Raw genomic sequence first — 8,660 nt, 5'->3', positions numbered from 1 at the left:
CTTAACCCCATGCATTTGGATGTGTATTTGATGGCCTCACATGCACGGTTTCACATCATAGACGTGCCATGGCACGACAACGGGACATAGTTCTTACTCGAGACTAGGCTATTGGAAGAGTATAGGTGCCAAGCGAGGGGCAGTAGAATCCAAATGCGATACTTTTCCCACGACTCCATGCCGTCCACCCCACATGGTCGAGACTCCATCTGAAGTTAGAGTTTTTATCTTTATAGATGTGACAACAGTGTCAGAGCTTGGCCTGGAGGAATCTTCTTGCAGCTTAGAGATATTACTCATGGGGACAAGTCATGAGTGATAAAGTCATTGTGCTTGTAGATTTTGGCCAATAGCTCAGTAGTCGATTTGGGGCTTGAAAGTTGAGGGTGGCCATTAATGGCCATGGGCTCAACATAGGTGTCATTAAGCCTGCAAGTTGTAGTTGCGGCTTTACAAAGAATGTATTGCTTGTACCACTACAACAAAATGAGGGTCAAGCAATAAAAATAGCAACGTTTTTATAACTAGAAGCGCAGCTAGGTGCCGAGCCATTTTCGTTGCTTGAAACATTGCTATTTTCATTGCAACGGGTTCGCTGCTCAGCGCAACGATATTTTGCTTCTATTTTCGTTGCTCTCAACAGTGACCTATATTTTTGCTGCTTTGATCAGTGAATGGTGTGCACAGCAAGAAAAGAGCTGGGGCGACAGATTGGGGAGTCTTCACTGGACTCCCTAGTCTGGCGTAGCTCTTAAAAAAAAACAATGTTACAGATTCAAATTTGTAACACAAACACAAATACAAGAAACACATACATTATGGAGAATGCAATTGAGCCCGAAAAGTTATTGTATTTCAGAAATTGTTGGGCCTTTGGCCATATATACATAAAGTTTTTACAAAAGAGGTATGAAGAGGTGGATGTTTAACTCAAATCATCATCGGATTCTAAGTGATCTTCATCATCTGATTCCTCGTCCTCTTCACTTGCTTCTTCACGCTGATATAATCTGGATCCTCTTCTTCTTCTTCCCCTTCATCCTGCATATATGCCATCAAGCATAAGGTAAGGAAAGTATGGAAATACAATTAGACATAGAAAAGAGAATGGTTTAAGCAACACATTACCTCATCAGCTTAAGTTCCCAAAACAGACTCATCCAAGCATACACCTCACATACGCATCATCCACGCCCATAATTGCAGACAGGGGGGAGGTTCTATACCCATAGTCATATTCCTCCTTTTTTGAGTCATGCCCACTACCAACCTCCCTCTACAAAAAACAATTAAGAAAATATACAAATATTTCTAGAAAACAATTTAGTACAAAATGAAATGAAAGTAGAGAAGAAATGATACTTACAAAATGAGCAAGAAAGAACATTTCTCGCCGGAGCCGAAGTGCGAAGCCCCTTGCTTCCGTAGTCGGGAAGCACTCGATGCGGCTTGTTATTGAAAAGAACTTGTGTGCTTTCTCACAAAACTGCGTGCGTGCCTCTACTCCTCCTCGACCTTAAACACGCTAGGGTTCTCCATATTATTTTCTGCTGCTCTCTTGATATTTTATCTCCTATTAGAGAGAAAAATCTTGATGCGCCGCTTCATCTACTCCTCGGAGAAGCACAGACCCGCATGTGGCATGGGAAACCACGACTTAAGCACATTGATAACATATTGCTTAGAAAGTTCATCTTGTGCTTTCCACTTTTTGAAGGAGTTCACAAACTACAGGTTCGCTAACATGCATACGATTCATGACTTACTTTCCTCGTGCATCCATTAGGAGGGCACCATCCGTATCCACAATGTATGGTAGGAGGCGTGGATCGAACGATGGAATGGGTCTCCTCGGGGCTGGCTCATAATGTGTAGATGATGAGCCCCCCTGTTGGGGAGACACATCGGGAGACCTAGTGCTGCTTTTGCCAAAGCAAAAGCAGCCAACTCCCCCCCTACTACTAGCACGTCTAATACCCCCCTAGACTCCCTACTACATTGTCGTGGTGGTGGTGAAGAAAGACGTGAGAGATTTGGGGTGGCTCTAGTATTGGAGGGTGGTGTAGGCTCATCACACCCATACCGTGATGGGCCTGCACCACTCGGCCCCGCGCCTATCAAAGGCATGGTCCCCACAGCATCCGACTAGCCAAGTGGGGTAGTCTGCGCCATGGCATCGACGACTGGCCTGGACTGCAAGCCCGCCTGCATATAAGATTAAAATATAAGACAAATATAATGTATAAAAGATTAACTTTGTGTATGTGAAAAGGTTTGATGAAACCATACCTATGCGTGTGTGAACTACGACCAAGCTTTTGCTACCCATATCTCTCATTTATAATGGACAAAAGATTGGCCACATCGAGATCTTGTGATGGGTCAATCGACATTACTGCTACACAAATGCATATATAGGCAAAAAAATACGATTGCTCTAACCCAAGTCATAATTAAGTCTTAAACAAAGAATACAACATGTGATTTTAGAACATTTTTTAAGACCTCCTACAATACTACTTAGACAAGCAAGGTGGACAGTGCCCCTTTTGGATGATAGCTTTTGAGGACTTTCTACACGATCCCCACTATTAAAGCCAAATGCAACTTCTCTTTTGCAAGAGAAGGATAGTGAGAAGATCAAGAGCTCCCCCTCCACTATAACCACCTACTCGCAGATAACCACTCCTAACATGACATAAGCATCATTCTAGATGGCATATAGCAATGCCATCTAGATGGCATATAGCAATGCCCCATATCTCTATGCATAAGTCCATTTCCTAAACTAACAGAATGAATAAGGCCACTTACCTTGCATATGTCAAGCCAACCAAGAGAAAAAAACAACACAAGCTTTAAGTTAGACAAAAAATACCACCTGTGATATTAGGACATTGTTACGACCTCCTACAATACTGCCTAGACAAGAGGGTGGAAAGTGCCCTTTTCGGATGATAGCTTCTGAGAACTTTCCACACGCTCCCCACTATTAAAGGCAACTCCTCTTTTACAAGAGAAGGATACTGCTTAGACAAGAGGGTGGACAGTGCCTCTTTCTTCGGATGATAGCTTAGATATTGTTACGACCTCCTACAATACTCCTTAGACAAGAGGGTGGACAGTGCCCCTTTTGGATGATTGTACGACCTCCTACAAAACTTCTTAGACAAGAGGGTGGAAAGTTATTCTTTTGGATGATATTAGGACATTGTTATTACGACCTCCTACAATACTGCTTAGACAGGAGGGTGAATAGCACCCCTTTCAGATGATAGCTTCTGAGGACTTTCCACATGCTCCCCACTATTAAAGCCAAAGGAAACTCCTCTTTTTCAAGAGAAGGATAGTGAGAAGATCAAGGGCTACCCCTCCACTATAACCACCTACTCGCGGGATGACCACTCCTAACCTGAGGTGGACTTTATGTCTGGATGAAGAATGGGTGGACTCATCTTGTGGAGATAAGTGAGCGCCTTTGCTGTGTCCACCGCTATGTGAAGCCTTCTTGCTCAGCTTGAGCCTAGGCGCAAGCTTCTTTTGGCATCTTTATCTGGATGCAAGTGATCCCATAGTGTCCCATTCTCCACAAATTCATACACAAGAAGGGGCACTCGGGTTTCTACACAACAACCCAATAGCCGGACAAGATTGTCATGTGTGCTCTTCCCTAAAAGAAGAGTCTCGAACACAAAGGACTTTATTAATTCCTCTTCCCTATCTACATCCTCCATGTGCTTGGCCTTCTTGACCGCCACCTTGCCGTGATTGGGTAGGTTGCCCCAATACACCGTGCCATAGCCTCCCTTTCTTCCGAGCTCATGCTCATGAGAGAAGTTCTTGGTGGCTCTCCTAAGCTCATCTTCCGAGAATAACATGGAGTGCAACTGGTCGCCTCCATTGCGATGAAAATTCGTCATTCTTTGTTGCTTCAGTTTTTGTAAGCTCGCCTTAATCCGCAAGAAACGACAATGAGTGCCATGAGAATGCAGGCCCCACCCAGACCTCCTGCGATGTTAAGACTTTCAATATCCATTATCAGTTTTGGGATCATATATAGCAATAGCGTGAAGGTATAAGTGAGGGGCTTTTGCTTACCAAGGACGATCGGAACGGTTAGGTTAAGTGGAATTCGTATAAATGCGCACATACAGTGAGCCACGACGATTAGGTTAAGTGAAATTTGCGAATTTTTTTTTTTTGCCAAAATGTATATAACTTTGAAGGTTTCGAGAATTGATACTTAAATACTTACAAGTAAAACTACAAATTTTGCGGTACAAATTGTAACTGTTTGCAGGTTTTCGTTAAGACTCGTACCACCACTATGGTCCGTCATGTTTAAGGTATTTACCTCCACATGACACAGTGTCAAATGGATATGATACATTCCAAGTACCCGCAGTAGCTACCAAATGAGATTCGACTGAGAAACCCGGATGCGAAGATCGGCATGGATATGTAACTAGAGAAAACGTTGAATTCTCAAAACCCTACATATCCACATGACGAAGATCGCCATGGATATATGTAACTAGAGCAAATGCTGCATTCTTGAAAACGCTGACGATCGCAGAATTCTCTTACAACAATAAGATTATGAACTTAGCTAACTATGAATATTATTATATTAATGTGTCACTTATTGAACTACCAAATTATCAACACTTATTAGTTATTGAGAAGCTGTGGAGATACCCTTCAGAAATGCTAATGGATGCAATTTAACAGTAAAAACTCAATATAGCACCATCATGATATGACATACAGTCCAAGGCGAAACCTAACATTTATCTCATATTTTCTGCCATCATACAACTAAGGGTCCAACGACCATAGCTTACTTTAATAAGAGGGAATTGATAGTGTTGTGGGTCATGGGGGGATCCGGAAGTCGGAGGTAAACAGTGAAATGGAAGGTGTGGCGGGTTTGGTTAGTGCTATGGAGAGTAGCGATGGCATAACCTTGGACTCCTCGGAAGCGATGAGCTGGGGAAGTCGCCTAGGTGCAGAGCAAGGATGATGGAGAGAGCAAGAGCTGGAGGCGCAAGGGAAGTGAAGCTGGCGCAAAGCTGACGACTAGAGGCTGGCGACAGACGGTGGACCGCTGGTGGGTGAAGGGAGAGGGAAGCGTGGCTGGATGCGGCGGTTGCGGGTACGACTGAAGAGCGAAGGCTGGTGGTAGTAGCTGGTAGCCAAGAGAAGGTTGGCAAAAGGTAGCGAAGAGAGATGGTGGCTGGCACGTGAAGCAGACGGGGCCTGGTGGGCGACGAAGGGGAGAGGACTGTCGCCGGATGCAAGGCAATGGAAAGGGCTGGGATCAGGCGAAGACCAGAGGGGACGCCTGGGTTTTGTTTGGGCAGCCATAGGAGTTGTCTGGCGAGAAGGCTGGTGACTGAGAAGAGAGAGAGATGTTGGAGTAGCTGCTGCTATACTGGCGACACACACAGAAGTGATGGGCTACAGAGGAGTTGAGGGTTGGTGGTGGGGCTCCCTCTGAAGAGAGAGTGGTCGGGTTCTTTCTGGTGTGGTTGGCACAGCACGCAGGCAAGAGGTTCACGGCGATTGAAAAAGCCGATTGTGGGCAGAGGCAGTGGATCATGTGCCGATTGAGGATGTGGTGTATCCTTGGCAGTGACAAGTTAAAGTGTTGATGTGTTCGTGGTTGAAGAGGCTTAGTCGTCAGACGCAAGGTTGTAATTCCTGAGGTGGTGAGGTCGTGGTCGAATTCCCTTTGGCAGTAAATCCAAGCCAAAGTGTTTGTAATGTTGTGTGAGTAAGGCTTCTGTGTCGGGAGAAGCTTGTATGAAGTGTTGACTGGGAATTTAATTGCTGGGTGTTTACTTTGTCTATGGTACCCCTGTTTTGCCTGTCTTTCTGGTGTGGGTGGTGTGGTGAACTGTGAGAAGTGTTCCAGCCGATGGCTGGTGGTGCCCCCTTTTTTAGTTGTTGTATCAAAGTTGTTGTATCAAAGTTGGGAGGTGAAGGGCTATAGAGGCATGGTCTTTCTTCTTTGTTTTCACCTCACATCTTTCTGGTGCCCCCACTGAGGAGAGCTCAGGTATATTTCTCTTGCCTACAAGGGTGTATGCCCCAGAGAGTAAGAGATTGAAGGAAGGTGTTTCCAGTTTTTTTCTTTGGTTTTAAGGTGAAGCTTGGGGATCAAAATGATGTCGTATCCCGAGTTTTTTGGTGGTCCTAATGAAGATGTAGCAGATTTTCTTGAAAGAATGGAGGTTGCATGCATAAGCAACCACATCAATGAGCCAGCACAGGTGTTGCGGTTGCTGAATATATGCTTGAAAGGGGATGCAAGGATTTGGTTCCTGTTCCACGTATTGAAATGACTGAGGATGGATTGAAGACTGCACTTTTGGACAGGTTCAAGAAGATTGAGGATCCAGACAGAGTTTGGCATGAAGTGCAGGGGTTGATACAGGGCGAATTGGAGCCAATTGATGATTATGTGAAGAAATATTCTTTGTTGTGGGAGACCTTGTGCAGGGCTTTGGGGGAGGATCAGGTACCTCCCGACATGATGAAGAAGGATCGTTTTATTGTAGGATTGAAGGGAGGTATTCGCTGCTGGAAGGTTGAATTAAAGAAGCCCAAATCTTATGAGGATGCAGTGGAGATTGCCAAATCAAAGGATTGGAAGTTGCAATGGATGAACCAGCTGAGGATGGTTCCAGTGGCAGTGAGGCCTGAAATTAGAAGGGTGTACAAGCGGTATCGATGAGAACCGTGCTGGAAAGAGTGCAACCGACAGAAGCTCAAGTGAATAATGCCACACCACAAGGGACAAAGGTGGCATCCACAGCTGTTACAGCTTCTGATGAAGGGCTTCAACAGGACATGAGGCAAATAGTGAATTGTATGAAGAATTTGAGTTTGAAAATGATGGGGAACACGGGTGGTGAACTGTGAAAAGTGTTCCAGTTGCCGCGCCGCCGGTGGTGGCTGGTGGTGCCCCCGTTGTCGTGGTGTTTTCCAAGGTTGGGAGGTGAAGGGCTATAGACGCATGGTCTTTTTTTCTTGTTTTCACCTCACAACGGCATGAACCATTTCATGTTACTTCACGGCATGAACTATCAGTAATGACATGAAGCGCCGTAATATTCGCGATTACCTTGCTAAAAATAGGGTGCCTTATCCTGACACCTCTGACAAAACGGATCCTACGGAATCTTATCCCGTGAATCAACAGGAAAATACTTCACGACATGAACTGTCCACCTTTTCACAACGTGAGCCATCATTAGGGGGTATTTGAGCATAAAAAGGGCCCTGTAAGGATCCCTAATTTTAAGGAATTAAGACTAATTTTATTGAGGCTTAAAGAGAAAAAGCTCATAATGATGCCTACTTTGGGCCTAAAAGTAGGCGATATCTCTAACTTTCTCTCTAGGATTCTCTTTCTAGCTATTAAAACCCCTACTAGGATCACTGATATCTATGCTTTCAATCTTATTTACTCCACTTTAATAGTCATATTTGAAATTCCCTCCACATTCTATTTCTTTCAATCATTACTATTATTCATCACGTTTCCTACCAACCTGTGCAACAATAAGACTCTCTCTGTCTCTCTCTCTCTCTCTCTCTCTCTCTCTCTCTCTCTCCCTTTTTTCCAAGATCTCTTCTCCTATTGCAAATACAATAGGTCTATCTCCCTCTCTCTCTCTCTCTCTTTCTCTGTCTCTCTCCCTCTTAACAATAGGATAGCCCTTTTCCTGAATAAAATAGGATAGCCTTGATTCACTTCAAAATAGTCTCTTCCATTTTTCGAATGGTAGAAATTTTAGATTCAACAAGAGTGCAGAAGGTGGACTTGCATATTTGCATATTGAATGAATCAAGAAAGAACATCTGAATGCACATGAGAAGCATGCAAGAAGACAACAGGGTTGGACTAATGTGGATCGTTGGGTTGATGGATATTTATATCCTAATGATCCTTCTTCACATTGTCCTCCACCCTTCATTGATCTCCCTTGATTTACTCACTTTGTTGGAGAGGGTGAGAATGGGCTACTAACTTGGGTACTCCAGAAGGTTAAGCATGAGTGATGCATGGAGAATTCAATTCCTCCACTCACAAACACAAAGCGTAAAAAGCACTTTGAGTAGTGCGCAACATGCACTACAAGATGCACAAAATAATATTGTAGAGCTAAAGAAAAGAGAAAGATAAAAAGGCTCACATTATGAAGTGTCTGGGAAATATCTAGACGAGCAAGAGGGAAAGAGGATAAAACCCGAAAACCCCCCCAAATATCCAACAAAGAATGGAGCTACACTCTCCCAACACCCCAAAAGAGAAGGCACTAGTAAATAGGAATGTGTGCTATGGATCTTTCTGACAAATGCGGCGCTGCAATGATGGAGTGGTGAATGATGTATACGCACACAAATGTTAAACAAGCTTTGTACTAAATGATAAAAGAGCGGGATGACACCACGACACCAATGAACGAGGCAAGATATGATGTGCAATGTGCCTTGTATATTGAATTTGATATGCGCGTGTTTGATTCATAAAGCAAATTTATATAGCTTTTATATGAGAAAAAGAGAAAGATCTTACTTGATGTTGACGAAGCTTTTGCGCGCTTGTCGATGATGCCAGGAGAAACAATGCCCACATCACGGCCCTCAAG

Source organism: Cibotium barometz, chromosome 13 (genome assembly GCF_041138505.1).
Source record: "Cibotium barometz isolate CiBa-2024 chromosome 13, ASM4113850v1, whole genome shotgun sequence".
NCBI lineage: Eukaryota > Viridiplantae > Streptophyta > Polypodiopsida > Cyatheales > Cibotiaceae > Cibotium > Cibotium barometz.
The sequence above is the reverse complement of the archived record's forward strand: the minus strand, read 5'-3'. Positions refer to the sequence as shown.